At 42.8% G+C, this 20,484-nt stretch overlaps 1 protein-coding gene across 6 annotated transcripts in view; it reads right to left on the reverse strand.

Moving 5' to 3' along the window:
- The window catches only part of PTPN5 (protein tyrosine phosphatase non-receptor type 5), an 87,829-nt gene extending 80,141 nt beyond the window's left edge, over positions 1 to 7,688 (reverse strand). For 3 of the 6 annotated variants that reach the window (XM_026092786.2, XM_026092783.2, XM_026092784.2), the window contains exons 1-4: positions 7,605 to 7,687; positions 6,593 to 6,835; positions 4,468 to 4,565; positions 2,623 to 2,783 (exon numbers count right to left, since the gene is read on the reverse strand). The gene's annotated coding sequence lies outside the window, so the exon portion shown is untranslated. Of the gene's footprint in view, positions 1 to 2,622; positions 2,784 to 4,467; positions 4,566 to 5,042; positions 5,236 to 6,592; positions 6,836 to 7,604 lie in introns of those variants that run through there. The other 3 variants (XM_026092789.2, XM_064513119.1, XM_026092785.2) reach the window with 3 other exon arrangements.
- Positions 7,689 to 20,484: the final 12,796 nt, after the last annotated feature.

Raw genomic sequence — 20,484 nt, forward strand, 5'->3', positions numbered from 1 at the left:
AAGAGCAACACAAAGCAGATCCTGGCCTAGCTCTGTTTGCTTGGCAGCATTGTCACCTCAGAAACTGTGCAATCTGTCTTTGGCTAGAGACCCACATCAGTAAACACTGAGACTTGCTGGCCAGTCAACAGAGCTCCAGGTGACTGCAGGCCAGTAAAGGGAAACCAAGGCATGGACCAAGTGAAGCGTCAGAACAAGCCAAATATACCCAAAACAGAATTATACATTCATACAAATGAATTCGTCCTCCAAATTCATCTAAACTGCCCCACCAAGAGGTGAAATCAACAGAGAGATAAACTATACATTAAAATGGTAGTGTAAGTACGCTGCAGTTTTAATACTTAAAGAAGGTATGCACAGACTTAATATTAGCAAATACAAATGGCCCTGTTAGCTTGAATGGAGGCCTCTTTCAGAAGTGCAAGTTGCAAGTTTCTCCTTCTCAGAATGTTAGGAAAAATAGAAGTAGGTTATGATAAAAGAAACAACCCAAAGAGAGATATAGAAAGACACAAAATAACTGAAACAATATATATAATCATATATATGTACATATATTTTAAAAATTCCAAATTAAGTCTCCTCAAAAATCATTATTTTCTAAAACATTTTCAATTTAAACTTCAATTTCAAATTTTTAAAAAAGGCCAATCACTGTTTTAGGATATTTTTTAATTTGCAGGCCAACACAGAATTTGTTGCAATACTTCCTTTGACTTTCATTCGCAATATTTTGATAGGTTGATGTAGCCCCACAGTGCACACACTCCAGTGTTGAACACTTCAGAGGCTGACAACGAGAACATTATTTACAATGCCTTTTATTACAAAGGAAATAAAAAATACTTACTGATTTTTACCAAAACCCCTACAAATCATTAAAAAAAATTTTTTTTTTTTTAAGGACAACTTCCTTCAAGCATCCTGTTTGTTGCTTTGCATGCAACAGCCTCCATTATCCCATGTCTACTCCTTTATTGATTTTAAACAATTTTACACTTTTACTGACATAAATTTAATGTAGTGCTATCTCCATGCCAATTTTTAGCATCTAATTCTTAAGGACATATAATATACATTAACTTTAACTGTACTGCTTAAATTTTGAGTCGAGGGTATGCATCTCCAGACACACAAAACTCAGGATTCAGACAGACTGTGATCTGTAGGCATAACTCTGCTGATTAAATTACATGAACATCAAGAAATAGCATATCACAGCGTCACTTGTCTGCTGTGCTGTTAACGTAAGATGCATCATTACCTGAACAAAAAGCTACAGCTCTAATTAAAAAGTATTCTACTGCTGTTCAAAATGGCTGTCACTATACGTAGATATGAAACAAACAGGAGCGGATATGTAAGAAGAAATTTAATCTAAATTTATCACATTGGGCTTACAGATGAAAATATGTATTGTTATCAAAGCACACATGTTTTGAAGATCTTTGTGTCTGGTTACACTTAAACTTGCATTGTTACCAGGCTTCTTTTTTTGTTTTATTCTTCTGCTCCTCTAGGTTTAGGTGGGCCTTCCCCAACTATCTGCAATAGTAACTTATATCCAAGAGTATTTCTATACAGGGGAAGCTACCAGAATAGCCATTCTGAATACTTACAGTCATATGCTTCTCCACATTCAACGTCTGGTTCTGGAAAAGGTGTGTGCATATGGAAAATAAGCTTGCTACATTAATGTTAGCACATTTCTGCAGGTAAACTAGTTCTCTCTTTCCCAACCAAATATATCCACCTTGTGCATTTCTCAGGGTCACAGGAACAAATGACAGGATTTGATCCTCGTTCACTTATAAATAGAAACATACTTGGTGAGATTACTTACTGCACTTATTCTTTCTTACAAGAACAGTTTAATGAAGGTGAAACGAAATGGAAGCCTGAGATAGAATTCCTCCCCTTTTTAAGTGGAAAAACGTAAATCCACTGCATCTGTAGTTCACACTAAAAGATCTATTAATACTGATTTTTTCCCAATAGTAGTTATCAATCTTATATCTGCCAAACATAGTGTTATTTTTGTATTTAATATAGGAGTTACAATGGTGTAACATACTTCAGGTGCAATATGCAGCATTAATGTTCTAGCCTCCTGACTTGTAAACTGTTCCCTGATGACAGGTCCCTATACTGCAAAAGCCTCAGGGGTAAAAAGACTCTGTAAGGGTACAGGCATCATTCGTGTGAAATATTTTGCATGTTTCATGATGTTAGTGATTTCATGACCTTTGGTAACTGCAGCTTCCAAACACAGCTTGCTGCAAGTGAACCAACGCCTTCAGAACCAGTAGTTTTAGTCATGCTGTAATACTTTATCTATTTCCCAGCTTTCTTAGCAGTTCTAGAAATTAAGAAGTTTGGAAATGATGGGTACCAAACTCAAGTCACCAGGGTAAATAAACTTTACTGCCTCTTACACCTACATATACAGAATATCTGACCCACCAAAGAGAAACTAGTCACTCCATAGTCATATTAGTGTAACTGAACAGGAAAAACACATTTGCACAGGTCCTGAAAGCAGACTCTAGCCCATTATTGAATTTCTTAGATGCAATAACTTCTTGTAAAGTGAAGGATATCTAGTCTTCCTTGACTTACAATTTCAGACTAGACTATGGTGTCATCTTATGCTGTCAGTGTCTGCCAGGTACTCTGGAGCTCTATCCTCCATCAGCTTCTTTAAGGAACATTCTTATCTTGCACAAAACTGCTGTCTTCAGAGTTCTGGGTGCTCCTCAGCACTTTTAATGAAACATGATCTGTGGACAAAGTGAATGGTAGAACAGTTCTAGTGAAATATGAAGTACAACATTTTTATTGCTTTAAGAAAGCAGTGTAATTAAGACTAGCTGTGTCATAGCTTATGCAGTTTGATAGAGAGGTGTATACACACAGACTTTAGTTAATGGTATGCTGGCTGTGTGCATGACAGTAATGCTGATGGGCAAAGACCTAGTCTCTGCACCTTGCAACTATCGATAATTGTTTTCACTAAAGCTTTCAGAACCTATATGAACAGTAGTTCATATCCAGTTCACGTGCAGGCACATCCAAGAGCACTGAGTTTGCACGCTACACAGTTAGAATAATGCACATACATATCATCCTAAACAAATTTACACATGGATAATATATTACATGTAGTTAGTATTCTTTTTTGGTTTTGTACTCATTGCTATGTGAGCCCAGCATCATGTACTCAATTCTTTTCAATAAGAGGGTCTAAGTGGCTTTTTTATAATGCAGCGATTGATGAGGCCAGTCTGAAGGCATTTATCTGATGCTATATATGGGAGATTATAGTCTACCCGTAACCTAACTGGGCTGCTTATACCTGCAGGGTGAGTTTGTGTCAAAAACCAGGGCTGCTAACCCATGCAGTTGTGTTCACATGTCACTCGTAGCGGAAATGCAGAAGCTTGCACTAGCTAGGTGTTACATGAGCAAGCACAGTAGCAAAACATAATTGCTTATCATAATTGGTTCTGTGATGAAAACAAGAAACTAACACCTTTATGCTAATTTAGTCTGCTTAGAATATTCAGTATTTGAGGCAGCCACCCTTAACCTTAAATCAGCCATGAAGGTCAGACTGTTTATTTCTAAACCACTAGCCTCTTAGAACTGCAAACAGGGATTTGAGCCCCACTGAAATGAGTTATGCAAGGCTGTTCTTGCCCTGGACAGGTCAGGATTTAGGTTATGTGCAGCAGATCACTAAGCAAGAAAAAGCTAAGAGAAAAAGACACAAACCAAGCACATCCAGAACCACATACACTTCTAGCCGGTCAAAATCAAGAGTCTTACAACACAAGCTCGAATCTGACCTCTAACATGCAAATTAATGCCATACTCGTTCTTTAAAATGTTGCTTGAAATCACAGATGAACTTCGTTCCATACCATTTAAGGTTGGGAAGTCTGAAAATACAGAACTGAAGGAATTACTGTGCCAGAGCTCCGCAGTGGAATAAAACGCCCTGTTACTTTCCAGAGACTTGCAAGACCCTTTCCTTTTCCGAATATCATGACTCACTTGCAATGCAGTAGCATATAAAGGGCCAAAGGTGCCAAGCATGTTACGTATAATGAAGTTTCTGCCTGCTGTATGGCAAGAAACAGATGACCAAACTTCCATAAGGTGATAAATTATGCATGTGGAAGAGAGAAATATCTTTTTTGCTACTGCTTTTTTGCCCCTTTGAGTCATTTCTTGATGTTAAACTTATTTATCAAAACAACATGAAAGTGGGGCCGGAGGGAAGTAATCAGGGTGTCCTCTGGCCTTGTTCTGCTGAAAGATGCCAGTAGCACAAGTCAGTCATTCAGTGTTTAACATCCACTTGAATGTTTAGACTGCAGGAAGTCTCAAACATCCTCTAAAGTAGAAATAATGTGTTTACACCTAAAAGCTACAACTAAATTCTGTCAAGTGTCAACTTACACTGAGAGCCCATGCCCTATTACGGGAGGAGCTTAGGGTTCACATCAGTTACGCTTTGCTACAGTCTGCACAGGATAACAAGCAAACCCGAAGAGAACCTGCAATAACAAAACTCCCATTAATTTTGTGAAAATACAGCTTTTTTAAAAAGTACATGACAAAATCTCAACTCAGAACGCCTCTTCTGCAAAAACCTTCAGGGCTTGAACCTCCACTGCCTCTTCTGCCTTTTGACTCAATATCCCATAAGACAGAAAGATCTGGTTAAGCAACTAACAAGAACAAGCTAAACCTAAGAAAACTTCCCAACTTTTGCTGAGAGTTTTGTTTGTGGACAACTGCAAGATCCATCGAAACAAATGGAATTCTTTTACACAGTCTGTTAGACAAATCAACTCATTTTAATCTGGAAACAGAAATTTCCTTTGATTTGTGTATTAACCACACCTTTTGTTGAACAAACTTAACTTCCCTGCATATCCCTGTGCTGACAAGCCCTAAATGGAACTAATAATACCATGAAAACAAATCCTTGCTTTTAACACAGGATTTCTCAGACTATCTGAGGGACTTACAGTTCTGCATTTGTCTGATCTTTTAGGTAGAGGCAGGAAGAGTCAGAGGAAGATTTTTTTTTTTCCTCCTGTGTTGCAAACCAGTGTAATTGCCCCTCCTGTTGGAACATCTGCCTTTCCAGACACAAAGAAGAAACAATGAGGAAAGCATCCTGCTACATAATGGAATTTTGAGGTCCAGAAAACAAAATAAATGGTCACAAATAACTTTTTCTGTCTTTTTACCCCCCCCCCTTTTTAGACAAAATGCATCTCATAACAGAAACAACCTCTTCCATCTCAAACCAGTTTAGGCACTTAAAAATGAATGAATTTATTTATTTTTCTGCTTTGTACCAAATCACTACTGATATTAATATCAACATCAAAAGATGCATGCTATAGTCATTCAGTTTGCATTCCTATTGTATCTTCTAGCATTTATTGCACACGTGCTACTAAATTGCTGGCCTCGCTCTTCCAAGTCCCTTGTTCTAGCTTTAAATGCACAACATCCAGTTAGCAACTGTGTCTGCAGTGGAACGACAAACATTTCAAAGATTAGCCCTTAAACCATTGTGATAATGCTAAGCAAGAAGTAAAAATTAGCAAAAATCTACAAGGAATAATAAATATTCAATTACAGCAAAATGGATTATATGAGTGAGCATATGTTTACCTTCCTGCACGTACCTGCGGAAACCCATGAGACTCATTATATGCATACGTAAAATAAGAGTTCTGGGGTCCATTGTATTCACACTCAAACCAGTAGGCTAAATTTTCTCTATCTCAGTGGGAAAATATTGAGCCCCAGAACAATCCTTGCCTCCAGCTATACAACCCTAAATCAAACCTATCGATGCAAATAGCAGCTGAAGCACTACATTCTGCTACTCCAAAGGCACAAAACCGGAAAACAAGCGTAAGGAAAGTGGAGACAGAGTGCTGAATTTTACCATGTGTAATATTTGAAGTAATAAACAAAAAACCAAAAAAACTATCTGCTGAGCTCAGTGTAAGCTCTGGATCTATCCAAGACCTGAATTTCATCCATTAAGTACCTGATTTATACAAGAAAGAAATTATCTCAAGTTGCTTGATAAAACACTGACATAAAACCAAAAAATGCTTTCTCGGTACATATAACAATCATGAAATAAGAAGAGAGGGCAATGCTGCCACATTTCTTTTGAATCAATAATTTACTGCTCTAACACAAGCACAGAAACGGATCTCTGCCAGTCAAGTGGCAACCACTGGAGCTGGATCCAAATCTCAGAAACTTAGTAAATAACGTTGCAATGCAGAACGCTTAACCTACCAATTTGGTTTTTTCCTTTCCAAATGTAACACAAGAATCAAACACACAATTGTATGATAGGATAAGCATAAATAAAGTTTGAAAATTTGCTCTTAATTACAAAACAAAAAAAAAAACAAAAAAAAAGCTCACGGGATACATGGTGAAGCCTCTGTCCCGTTCCCTTCCACAAGTCACTTCATACCACCCCGCAATTCAGTCAAAACCCAGCAGCTCGCAAGCCTCCCGCCTCCCGACACTTTATTACCCGCACCAGCAGCGATCCTGCTCTCAGCACCGCCATCTAGCAGAGAGCCAAGCGCACCGCGGGCCGGCCGCCACCTCGGCGCGGGAGGCAGCGCTATGCCGGGAGAGCCTCGCGAAGCTGTTGCTGCTGCTGCTGCTGATAATGTTTTAACCGCAGCCGGCAGCTACCAGGTTCACTGCCGGCTACACTTATTCGAAAGCGGCCTCCCACAAAGTCTCCGGCTTCGTCATCTTCATCCAGCAACTGGGCAAATAAACCGGCGGCTGTTTCGCATGTTTTAGCATGGGGGGGGGGGGGGGAATTAACAGAAAAGCAGCCAACCTTGGGCACACCGCCACCACCCCCCGGGCCCCCGGAGAGCCGTTACCGGCCGCCCTCGATCCCCCTCGCGGGGTCAGGGGCAGCTGCGCGGAAAAAGCGCCGCGGGCTGCCCCCTCCTGCCGCCGCACCCCCGCGGGCGGCGTGCCCACCTCCGCGCCCGTCCTTCCCCCGGCCACCGGGCTGCTGCTCCCCTCCGCGCACAGCCCGGAGAGGGGGGAGCCTGCCCTGCCCGCCCCCGCCGCCCCCCGCGGCGCAGCCTTACCTCCCCTCCGCGGCTGCCGCTGCCGCGCCCGCTGCCCCGGTGCGCGGAGCCCCGCCGCCGCCCGCCCCCACCTGCGCCGTCCCGCCCAGCCCGGCGCTCAGGTGCGGCGGGAGCACAAAGGCAGCGCCGCCCTCCCCCCCACCTCCCTCCCCGCCGCAGCCCCGGCCCCCCGCGGGGGGCGCGCGCCGGGCGCCTCCCTCCGCGAGACCGTTAGGACCGTTAGAACCGTTAGAACTTGCCTCGCGCCTCTCCTCACAGCCCGCGCCCGCCCCTCCCCCTCAGCGCGGCGCCCTTCAGCCTCCCCAGCTCCCCCAGCAGAGCCGCGGGGACCCCCCCCCCGTGCCGCTCCGCTCCCCGCGCAGCCCGGCCGGCGCCGCGGCGGGGCTCCCCGCACCGCCCAGCGCGCCCGCCGCCCCCGCAGGCACGTACACGCCGGCACCCTCCGAGGCGCGGACGGCTCAGCCGCTTTCGCGAGACGGAGCAGCCGCGAGTCCCGTCCCCCGTCCCCCCCTCCGTCGCCGCTGGAAGGGGGTAGGTGGTGAGCGGGCGGGTGAGAGGAGGCCCCCGACTCCCCCCCACCGCGGGCAGGTCTGTGGCGCAGAAGTGACCCCCCCTGGCTCTGCAGATGCCCCCCGGGAAGGGCTGCGAGGCTGGCAGCGGCGGCAGCAACAACAGCCGCCCCCTCCCCCGGGAAAGCTGTTCTCCCTCCTTCCCCCTCGCTCGCCTTCTTTTCAGCTCGCTGCCTTGATTGACAGAAAGCCTCTCAGCGGCCGCCCACACGCGCTCTCCCTTTCCCTGAATCGGAGAGGGAGATGGCGAAGGAGAAAGCATGAATGAAACCGGCTGCAGGAGCGCCGGCGAGCCGGGCACGGCCGGAGCGGAGCCGGCGCCACCCCCGGGGCAGCCGCCTGCCGCAGTGTGGCCCGCGGGGGGCCCGCACACGCTCCCCCCCACCCCCCCGGGCACAGACTCCCGCACAAACTGCGGTGCAGCGCAGCGCTCACGCCTGCAGTAAGTACGCACACAAACACGGCGTATTCGGCAGTCAGGAGTGCCGTGGGCAGCCCTGCAGCAGGGCATCCGCACCCACGCAGGCTGTGTGCCTGCTCTGCAGGCTGCCGCCTCGGAGGGAAGCGAACCGCCACGGACCGAGAGCCTTCCCCTCCTGTCCCCTCTCTTCCTTGCAGAGCCGACTGAGGCGATTTGAACACATAACTACCCCTTCCCAGGTGTTTGTTCTTGCCATTTGGCCAAAAAATCTTGGTGCCGTATCCAAGCACTGACTAGATCGCACGAACACGCATAGATTAGTGCAAATATTTAAACTGAAGTTGTTGACTTTGCCTGAAGTGGATGAAAAGCATGCCTTTCTGTCAGTTTAGGACTGGGCAAAGAAACTCCTGGCAGAAGCTGGAAGGTGATGTCTTCTCAAACCACAGACATTTCTGCAGCATTGGCTGACCATGGCCCCACATCTACACAAACATGGCCGACTCCTCATCTCTTAAAAGGTACTTTGCCCACTGAAGATGACCCATTTTGTAATAATGAAAATCCAGCAGCCAACACCTGACCTAGGACTTTTACCAGAAGTAATAGGAGCGAGGAAAGGATCTCCAAGGAAATCCTGTATGTTCCCTTGGGTTCTGCTAGTGATTATCTGATACAGTGGAATAACCATGTAATCCTTTCCTTCTTCCTGTCAGTCGTCCCTAAAAAGACTGCAACTTGTTAAGTACATGCTTCACAAAATGTGTTTACAGACCAGAATTTTCCTAACGCATCAATGTGAATATTGTTGGGTTTGATTCGTTACGTTAGTTGTATTAACCTAATTTACTGAGGAGTCAAAGGACTAAGTGTTCAGATAATGGGCCAATTAAGTCAGTGAGGTTGCCTCAGTTTCCATTCGCTGAAAGTCACTGATTCCTACAATCAACTTAATATTTTTTAAATTTTCTTAATAACGTTTTTATTTATTGGAATCCTTAATTGGAAAACGTAATAGTATTTATCCTCCAATTTTCTCCTGCAGTTTAAATTGAACAGGGCATTTTTCCCTTCTGAATATGCATGGAATATATTGTTGTATGCTGTTAGATACATTGCATGCTGCACTTGAGACATATTTGCATTCACTGTTACATAATCAATAAACATGGGTTTTCTTCCCAAGAATCTAAAATCAGATTCTTAGCTGTTTTAAATCAGTAAGCCTCCACAAAGTTAGGGCATGCCAGAAAAATTATACCAGCTAAAAATTTAGTGTCTGAATTAAAAAGCTGTTTGAGCTGTTTGAGATTCATATGATGCTAAGTATCTTAGTAACTTTATTTTTTAGATTTTGCATTCCTGAAAACTGAGCACACAATAAAAGATGGTCAGGTCCTTTGCTATAGAATAACAAGTGTGCCTTTATAATATAGATGGGTCAGTGCAATTCTTTATATATTTGTCTCTGTTTTGTAAGGTTCTTATGTTCATGCTGATAGTTCAACATGACTCACCTACAGTACATATCACTGCCACAGCTGTTGTAAACCTTCCTCTGAGTCAGAGAATGACTTTATGACCCAGAATTCTGGCAGTGAGTACTATCCTGGTGATTTTCCCAATTAAGAGAGAATTGCTAGTTGGTATCAGTGCAGGGTGAGTCAGAGTTTGATGTAAGAGGCAAAACTGGACTCATCAGCTACTACTGGACTAGCTCAGTATGTCCTCCCCCTCCAAAATTCAATGACATGAAAACCTGGAATGAGTCTGATGGGAACTCCTTTCAGGGTTCAGAAAGTCTGTGTGGACCAGGGAATTAGCTCTGCCAAGTCTGGAGTGCTCCAACCTCTGTACTAGCGATCTGCCACTCATCACTGCAGGATGCACAGCAGCTTTGCAGGGAGATGGGGCCAGCATCAGTGAAACAGTAGAGGCAGCAGGGCTTCTCTGCTTTTCTTGAAGAAACCATTTGCTTCTTGGGCTTACCAGAATGCAGGAGATGTGATGTTTAAACCACATGTATTTCTGCCTGTGATTCCTTGTATTTTATTGCTGCAAAACAGCAGCTCAAATCTGCCCCAACTGGTTTTGAATAGCCAAATTTGTGTCCCCTATAATCTTCTAACTGCTTGCTACTGAAAACATGTTGAAATTAGTCAACAAGCTACCCTTTATTCAAAATCCTGTCAGAAGAAAAGGGTCCAGCATTTAGGACTTGGTATAGGGTTAAGCCACGAGGGCAAGACAAGCTACAGTTTAGGCTGGCTTCAGTCTAGGGGTCTGGCTCTGGTATTTGTCACCCTTCTGGTCTGGGTTTAGCAGGGTTGAGGGACTAGACTTAGAGCTTGGCTTGAGTCTGTGGAGGCAGTGAGAAGGAGTTGTTGCTGGGGATGCTTTGGTCTTGCTGGACCAGGTAAAGGACCCTGGGTGAGGGTTAAGAGAGGAATAAATGACTTGTTTTTTATTTCTCTTGCGACCTTCCAACTGCTTGCAGCAAAGAACTTGTCAAGCTCTCACAACATGCCTCTTTCAGTGAAATTCCTGCCAGTGGATGAGGGGTGTGGTCTGAGCCTGCTCTGAGGGACTCTGCTGCTGAGATTTTTCTTTTTTTTTTAAACCTCAGGTTAGTGCATGTAAATCAGCCTTCTGGAAGTGAACAGTTAGTGAAGGTTTTGGTTTTATGACAGGGTAGAACTACTGAGGTCAAACTGTTGCCTGGGGTTGGCACTGGTAAGGTTGCTTCCTTTCCATGGGTTTTACCTGCAGCAAAACAGCTAACCTACATTAGCTATCATGACTTAAAACCATCCCAGCTCTCCTAAGCAGTGAGAACAAGCCTTGTACAATCGCAGGCATCCTTGTGAGTGATCTTTGTGGCTTTTCAGGTTCTGTGGCTGAGAGAGGAGGAGTGTCTTTCTGCCACAAAAACGTTCTCCAAATCCCCAAGTGATCCCCTCAGAAGAATGATGAGCTGGTCAGCTGCAGCTCTCACAAGCTTCTTGTTGCCACTCTGAGTTATTCCTTTTAAAAAGGGAAGCAAGGGCCCATTGACAGCATAGTGCATATGACAACAGAGTCCCCAGTGGACTTGTGCTGTCTTGGGGGAAAGCAGCAGCTCATAAATAACACATCAGCTCTGGGCCTCTCTCTCAAATGGCTCAGTTCTTTCAAAATACCAAAGCCTACTGCATTTATCTAGCTATGTTGATATATATATATGGGCCACATCTTTTTTGTTGTTGTTGTTGTTTTAAATTTTGCAAGTGTAAGAAAAGGATTAGTCCTGTCTCCAGTGGTAAGAGTCCAGTAGAACTTGGCAGGCTAAAAGCCTCCAGCTTTCTACATACCTTTTCCATCTCTAGTGTTCTTCAGCCTATGTCTTCTTTTAAACAGAACAGATGTCATACAGAAGTGGTGGAATAAAAGTGTCAGAAAGTAAATCAGAGACAGCACAGAGCTGATGAAGTCCAGCGTAGGCTGATGAGACAAACATTTCCAGCCCAGCCCAGTTGTTCTGCATCAGGTATGTAAGGTAATGCAAAATGAGCATATCTGCATTTCCTTAATGCTTCTCCAAACAGTATTAAGGCCAACTCATGTTTGACTTCAAAATCAGGTCATATCTCCCCGTCTCTATCCTGCCCCGAAGTGAGGCAATGAGGAAGTGAAGGAATTGGACCCTCTGGATCCAAGCGTCCTGTTCTCTAACTCCTTCAGTTGCTGAAGCTTCTTTATGTGAAAGGGTTTTCCAAAAATTCCTAAGTATTGCATGTGTAATTATGATTACGAAGATTTTGAGCTATGCCCCATTGGGTCTGTTGTATTTTTTACAAGTTTACTTTTCATATAAAAAATACCTGTAGGTACATGTCCATGGGACGAGATAGGATGCATTCAGGGGTGTTAAGGGAGCAGCTTATGCCAGTACAAGGCGACTTTCCTATCTTTGAGAGGTTGTGGTGATGAGGGGAGGACCCAGGTGACTGGAGAAAGGCAAGTGTCATGCCCATCTTCAAAAAGCACAAGGAGGACTATTCATGGAACTACAGGCTGGTCAGTCCCACCTCAGTCACTGGGAATGTTATGAAGAAAATCCTCCTGGAAGCAATTTCTAGGCACGTGAAGGACAAGATGGTGACTGGGAACAGCCTGCATGAGTTTAGCAAAGGCAAACCATACCTGACCAACCCGATTGTCATATGATGAAAGGTTTAGTTCAGGGAACAAGTAGAAAGCAAGCAGTGTTGCTTGCCTTGACTTTAGCAAGTCTTTTGACTTAGTCTCCTGAAGCATCCTTGTAGACAAATTTAGGAGGTATGCAATGATAGGTGAGTTACAAGGTGGGTGGAATATTAGCTGAGCCACCGGGCTCAAAGGGTAGCAGTCAGCAATTCAAAATCTATATGGCGACTGCTTATGAGTGATGTTCCTCTGGGGCAATTGCTGTTTAACATCATTACCAGTGACCTGCATGAGAAGATGGGCTATACCATCAGTTCACAGATGAAACCAAATTGAGGGGAGCAGTCAGTGTGCTACAGGGTGGGGCTGCCCTTCAGAGAGATCTCAACAAGCTGAGAAATAGACTGACAGAAGCTTTGTGTTGTCCAACGGAGACAAATGCCAAGACTTGTACTTTTATGCAAAGTCCTGTATTTTTTGTATCCTATTTTTTGTACTGATGAAATAATCCAGTGTGACAGTACAGGTTGGGGACCATCTGGCCAGAGAGCAGCTTTGCAGGAAGGGGTGTGGTAATCTCAGTGTATGACAAGCTGAACCTAAATCGTCAGTGTGCCCTTCCAGCAATGAAGGCTGATTGCATACCAAGTTGTATTAGCACGACCATATGCAGCTGCTGAGGGCAGTGATTCCTCCTCTCCAGGAGGCACTGCATCTGGAGTCCTGAGTCTCCCAGTGCCAGAGAGAGATTAACAAACTGGAGAGAGTCTAGTGGGGAGTCACGAAAATGGTTAGGAGCTGGAACACATTGCTGCAAAAAGAGGTTGAGGGAACTGGGCGGGTTTTATCCTGGAGAAGAGAAGGCAAAGGGGAGATCTTAGTGCTGTCTTCAATCACCTAACAGTGAGTAATAAAGAAGATAGAATCAGATGCTTTTTAGAGGTACACAGCAAAAGGGCAAGAAGCAATGGTCCTAAGTTGTAGCAAGAGCTGCTTTCTGACCAGGCGAACTCTGGCCAAATATGAGAAAATTGTGGCTACTCTCACTGTCACAGTAAGAATTACTAAACCTGGCACAGGCTGCCCAGGGAGACTGTGGCATCTCCATCCTTGGAGATATTCAGAACTCAGCAGGACAAGGCTCTGAGTAACCTGATCCAACCTCCAAGTTGACCTTAGTTTGAGTAGGGGTTAGATCAGATGACTTGCAGAGGTCCTTTCCAACCTGACTTATTCCGTGGTTTTAGAGTGAATCTTTGCAGTTAGGCTTTGACAGTTCCACTGTTTGTATGCTGATTTTCCAGGAGAGGAATGTGAGGTTAGAGAAAGGAAATGCAAACAGCTGTTTGGAACAGTGGGGTAAAAAAGTCAGCTAGTAGGTTCTAAGGAGGGGCTAGAGTAGAAACTTTAGTGGCCAGAGGCTTTAGGAACGGTTTAAACAGTGGATTCTGGTTAGAGGAGGAAGGACGTAGATGTGAAACTTATGCTGGAGCTGAATGGTGTTGGTGTGGAAATGTTTTGTTAAACAGGCAGAATGCGGGAAGCTTTGTATGAAATGCTGGCTGCTTAGCTGACCCATTTGTTTTGTAGTACCCTCCATATCTTCCCTGTGACCACTTTTATCATGTCCGTGTGGACAGCGGTAAATCAAGATAGCTTTACTGAAGTGAATAGAGCCACACCACATTTGTTCTGGTTAAATATGAAATTTAAATTAGAGGGTTGTTTCGGTGCAGTAAACTTGGTAGGAGCATAAGGGAGAAATGAGACTTAAAATAGCATTTGGGAAATATACATAGCAAAATGAACAAACAATATACAGTGAGTCATGTCCAGCGGGTTTTGTAATAAAAGAAAGAAGAGCTTCTCTTGGGAAAGTAACTGGGAATAGTTTCTGCAAATCTGTAGCTGGATCAGCACCTACCCTCTGAGTGTGGTGTTTTGGCAGTGCCTCTGTTTGCTGTGCAGTGTTGGTGTGTGCTGGCCCTGGAGGGGTTATCGCTTGGTGTTCACGGCAGTCAGGCTGTGACTTAGGGTAACACAGAATCTGAACTAATTTCTGAATTCCCGGCCCTCAGGAGCTCTCTCAAAAACTAACCCTGTGCAACTTGAGTCACAGTGTTGTCTTGCGTCTTGGTGCCTGCTTCAGCACTCTTGTCCAATATCAAGCTGCAAGTGATGCATCTGCACTTAGGTAGTGCTCCCTGAAGCCAGTGGAGCTCTGTGTGGGTATAAGCGCTCTCTGAGCAAGTCGTTGCAGGAGTGGACCACAGGCATTCATGGATTAGGACAGGCACTGCACAGATTAGCAAAGAGGTCTTCTAGCACGGTGAAGTTGGACTTCAGTGATACTGGTTTTAAATATGATTTGAAATCTGGTTTGTCTGGCAAACAAAGACCAAGCGTAGCCATTTTACACATGGCCAAAGGCTAAACTGGCATATATCCCAGGGACATGACAAATGTCCCTGTCTTAGGGGAATCTGCTGCAACACAGTTATCCTCTTACCTGGCTGCTATGCAGACTCATTCTTATAAGCTGGTGGCACTGTTGCCCTGAAGCAAAACTAACTGTGCTAAGGTGGAAAGCAGCAGAGCAGGGCAGCTTTGCTTTTAAAGGCTTTGAAACCCAGTGAAGCAGGATAGCTTTGGTCAGGCTGGGTGGCGGCAGCCTGGCCATCTCTATTAAATATAAAACTCAACACACAGCAGAGAGAAGGGGCTCTGGTGACACTATTTCAGCTTTGTTCTCATGGTAACCGTTATGTCATCAGGATACCATGGTTACTATAATATTCCTTATATTTCAAATGTTAAAAAAGGCAGAAGGGAAAAAAAAAAACTTTTCCCAAAGTTGATAAAGAGATGTACTTATTCCAAATTAAGTAGTCATAAAGCAAAATCAACCGACAGTTGTTAATGTTTCAGAGAAAAGCCATTTCAAACCATGAAGAACTATTTTAATTAGTAATTGCTGTTTCTGCTTCTGTCCCTGTCAACATGGTACATGTCCTGGGGTTTCCCCTCTCTCAGCTTGTGTCATCAGCAGCTATTTTGATAAATATAACTTCACTTCAGAAGACTGAAGTGGTCATATTCAAAACTTTGCAAGCTTAATTTCTGCATGAAGTAAAAACCTCAATTTGCGCAAAAGTTGGAAAAAAAAATCCCCAAAGTTCATGATTGGGACTGTGAGATTATCTCACTTCAGAGATTCAAAAAATGCAAAAGAAGTCTTTGCTTGGATTCCTTCAGGATGCTGAAGCATATGGCTCAAAGGAAATCAGAATAGCAGCTTGTTATTCCTTGTTTGAGGACAAAAAGTACATTGATTGCAGTATGCATTCAAGGGGCCATGCCTACAGACCTCTACGACTACAGCTCTTAAAGATGCCTTTGCTGAAGGAGAGGACATGTTCTCTGATGCTGGGAGAATGTATAATTTTGAAAAGGAGCTGATAAGCAGAAGAGTTTTTGGCAGTTTATGTAGAATAAGATCAGGAACAAAAATAAAACAGGTAATGCATATGTTTTCAAAAGGAGCTGGTGTTTTTGGGAGCTTCAGTGTTAGTAATTGCTCAAATAAAGACTGCTCAAAGGAATTGGTGGGCATTCTGCACATTGCTAGTATCAGATCCTGTGAGACGTTTTAAGACAGAATCCCCAAGCTCAGCATGTTTAAAATCACAAATTCACTTTTGGAATTCTTAGCCATAGAGCTCAGGAATGCTCAGTTGGTACAGGACTGATTTTGAAAAGGTAGAAAAGCGATTAACAAAATGTTAGCGGTTAAGATTTGATGGAATAGCTCTAAAATCAAACATCCTTTTGTTAGTTTCTGTAATTACTTGATCTTATCACCCCTATTATTCTTTTCCTTGCTATTTGTTATCACTGATTGACATGTCTTCTTTTAAATTGGATAGTAAATTCATAAGGCCAGGACTGTAGTTTTCTTTGTGCTTGCAGTGCATCAACTCAGCAGGGCCCAATCTGAACAAAACAGGTGAGACTCTTATAAAAGCATGAAACTACACATGCTGGCTTTTAGGTGCTAAAAGACATCTTTTTTGCCAATAGGAATGCAATCCATTAGCAAGTACAGTACGTGAAAGGTTATTGTATTAGGCAACAAGCAAAGGACAAAATTTCTTGGCTGCCGTGGAAACCGTACCCCAAAGAAGGTAATGAGATGCATAGTTGACTCCAAAATGTTGCCCTTTAATGTGTTTCAAGCTTCTCAGTGTATTAGAGTATCCCAGATATCCTTAGATTCATCTGACCTCTGCAAGAGCCCTTTTCTCAGCATTTAGCTTTCAAAATGTTGGCTTTGCATGCTTTTGGTATGCTTGCTGTTGTGTATTTTGCATACAAATAGTCAAATACAAAAGTTCTGGCAAAAACAACAACAATCAACAGCCAGATCTCCCTGTACATACAAATCTGTAGCCTAGCTTCATCTGCTACAATTTCAGGGGAATAAGAAGAGGGGCCAGAAACATAAATTTGAATGGAAAGGCTGTCACTGTAAAGAATCTTGCCTCTTGGTTATAAAAAAACTTCCATGCCAGCAAACACTTAGAGGTGTTTTTAACAAATTTTCTCTCTCTAGATTAAGCAATCAGCTGCCCTTTCTTAATGTTCACTGTACCCTAGCTGATTTTGTACATCTGTTGTAGTCTTGCAAATATTAGTAAACAAGGATTTCACAGCAAGCATTGCTGCTAGGCAGAATCAATAGACACTTCAGATAGCAGAGGTCTATATTTCTGCATATGTCTAAAGATATTTACCTGTTTGTCATGCTGATTCAGGAGGATTCCTATTTTAGACTGAAGAAAATTAATGTCAAAAATCATTCTTGGGAGCAGAAATACAAGCTGCCATAATAAGAGGTAGCATACACGTTTGGTCTAAGAGTCCTGTAGAATAATGTTTCATAGAAAGTGTCTTCTGCCTTGAAATATTCCTACTAAGGTCAGAAATGCTTGAAAAATATGGAATTTCAGACAACTCATTCAGAAAAGAATCATTTCAGTGATACTTACTAAGCTTTCCATGTGGCTGGGATAAATAAATAAATAAATAGGCTTTGCTACTGAAGTTCATTCATTGGCTTACACAGCAGCAATTGCGGCTGTACAGAGAGATATATATGAATAGTAGTGGCCTCAAGGGATCATTGTATGGCAAGACAGAATGCTAAACCAGGGGGGTCAAACTGATTAAGGCATTATGGTCAATACATTGGGCAGAGTTAATTTCTGTATCGTATTTCTAATAGATCACCACCACAGAACATAATTCTTTGGGTTTTAATAGTATCCGATGTCTTCAAAGTATCTCCAGTATATTGGAAAAAGATGAGATTTGGCTCTGGTTTAATTAGATTTCAGAGAATATAATCAATTAATAATTTAATCTATGTATCATGGCAGGGTGACGTGAGACAACATACGCATAAAGTCCTTTCTTTGCTGAAAATAACTTGAGTAAGAAATCAAGGACCTGCATATTGTACGTAGAGGAAGTTGGCATATGCTCTGCAAGACTGCTTTGTCTGGCACCTGAGGCTGTTTTCAAGCTTTTTCTTTGAATTCTTCTAGTTGGTATTCATTCCCACTCTCGTTGTCACTTAGCATTACTGAACTGCAAGCAGCAGCCATGCCCTTTCTTTCCGCCTGTTATGACAAAGCCTACTTTATCAGGCAATGCTTGGAAGTTATTTTGAATTCTGACTTATGGGAGCTTATGAATTAAGTTTTCTCTATTTGAAAATATTAATAATAAAAGAATGACAATAAAGAAAAACTGAATTTCAATAGGCTACGCCAGGCATAAGTTTTCTAATGTAACTTTGGCATTTTTATTACATTGATACTCCTTTTGCAGTAGATGGAACTAATCGTTCCATCCAACTAAACAATTAGTTTTTCCAGTATGCTATTTACAGAATATGTGCAGGAACCCTTTGTTAATGTCATCAATCTTCTTAATGTGTACACATAACTTTACTTCTCAACCTGTTTTTGTCATTACAGAAACCCTTTCTGCACAAATAAGCAAAATGTAGTATGACATACTTTTGGTTGGGGGGGGGGAAAGGGAATATAAATATACAAAATTCAAGAATACTTGAATGGAGCCTTTACTCAAACTAACAATTTGGAAGTAACTGTTCTGGAAAACATTACTGCTTTTGCTTAACAGTGCTGCCATGTAATTCAGTACCTCTCCATGTGCAAAATATGATAACTGTTGAAGTTTATATACTGCAAAAAACATAGAAATTTTATTTACTCTAAGAAACATTAAACATTTGAGAAAGTAGTACACAATGTCCAGTATTTAGTGTTTGGGTAGTACACACCAGTTGGCATGCATGATACACATGGTAGGAATCACTTGACATAGGATCCATATGGCACTCAAGCGTAGATTTCAGAAGCAAGAGAAACAGAAAGGTCATCCAAACCTAAACTGGAGGATGAGCTTTTTCTTAAGAAAGTGACTTACCTGTGGCCAACTGTCATATCACCAACGAGTATCTCTATCCCTACTCTTTTGCTATATCTTATTTTTCAAAATGAAGTGGGGAATGAACTGCCACAGGCCTTAAAAAGAGGGGATAAGAAGAGGTATGATTAAAGAAAGAAGGTGCAGTTACTCCAAACTATACAGCCTTGGGAGTTACTGGTCTTCATGTTTCATGATACAGGCTCATGATCAATATTTTACTGCAGGCCCGGCAGCATTTGGTGCTAGCATGGCTACTGCATAGGTACATTATAAGAATCTCAACCTTCAAAATAAAAATAAAGAAATAATGCTGGTCTGAGCCTTCAGGGACCAAAACCCAGGAGGAAAACAAAAAGAACTGCAGTTAATAATTTTAAATGTTAACTATTTTTTCTGCCACTTCCATGGTTTTAGACTGTTTGGCTGCACTGAAGTACAATACTAAGACCAAAATGGTAGGACAGAAAAAGATGATATCAGAAGCAACTAAAGTCATAATAGAATCAATTGGGCTAACTCTGCTTTTAATTAAATGCTTTCAATCCTGCTAACTTCAGTGGGTTTGTGTGGCTGTAACAGACAGCAGCATTTACCCGTGAATGTTAGCCCTCCAGTCTAGTAAGGCACAATAGCAAAGGTATACAAGGCAGTCAACAGTAAATGGTGTGAATTTAGTATCCTGAGTCTAAATGTGTGTAATTCAAAACAGTGCCAAAAGGACAAGGTGACATCATTTCTTCGGTATCACGGTATCCTCATCTTGTGCCATGTTCTGCATGACCTGGCTTGACCCCATTCTGCTCTGACTGAACCACCACAGATTCTCTTTCTTTAATCTCCTCACAGTCTCCCTAGATTTCATTCCTCTCTCCAGAGCTTAGGTAATGCTCTGGACCATCCAAGAGAGCCATTTGGCCTCTTGGCTGTAGCAACAGGGTGGTGAAAGGACTGGAAATGGCCCCTTTTCTTGGGCTGTGCCGTGTCTCCATCTTCTCAATGAAGTCCCAGAGTTTCCATGCCTGTTGGGACAGTGGCTACCTGTGGATGCCAGGGGGTTCCAAATGAAGGAGAGGTGGAGGGTTGTGGTGAGGCACAAACTCTAAGGAAGCAGAAAGCCTGCTGACTCCTGGTCTGGATGGTCAAGATACGGCATCATTGATGAGACTACAGCATTTTTGTGTGTGTGTTATTAACATTGAAGATTCAAATATATCGGCAATCCTAGCTGAGGGACAGAATAAGAAAATCTCTTCTATTACTGAATGGTGACGGGTCAAAACTATTAAGTACTGGAGTTCCTTTCTTAAACTCTTTAAAGCTTACTTTACTTTGAACTTTATAATTTATTAAGGAGAGATAGCCATGGACAAAACCTGCCTTATATCCTCCTTACCCTTTGGCCCCCAGGTCTTAACTTCAGAGGTGCTACTCTGAGCTCATACCTGTATATATTTGACTTAGTATATAAACCGACTTAGTATATAAACCAAATGTGCTCTAAGGGTCAAACTCATTCATGGCATAAGCCAGAGCAGTTCTCTTTGAAACTGATGCAAGTTCTGTCCATTTATACCTAGAGCAAACTAAGTCTTAAAAGGCTTTGAATTTGATTCTC

This window comes from Dromaius novaehollandiae, chromosome 5, assembly GCF_036370855.1.
Source record: "Dromaius novaehollandiae isolate bDroNov1 chromosome 5, bDroNov1.hap1, whole genome shotgun sequence".
Classification (NCBI taxonomy): Eukaryota; Metazoa; Chordata; class Aves; order Casuariiformes; family Dromaiidae; genus Dromaius; species Dromaius novaehollandiae.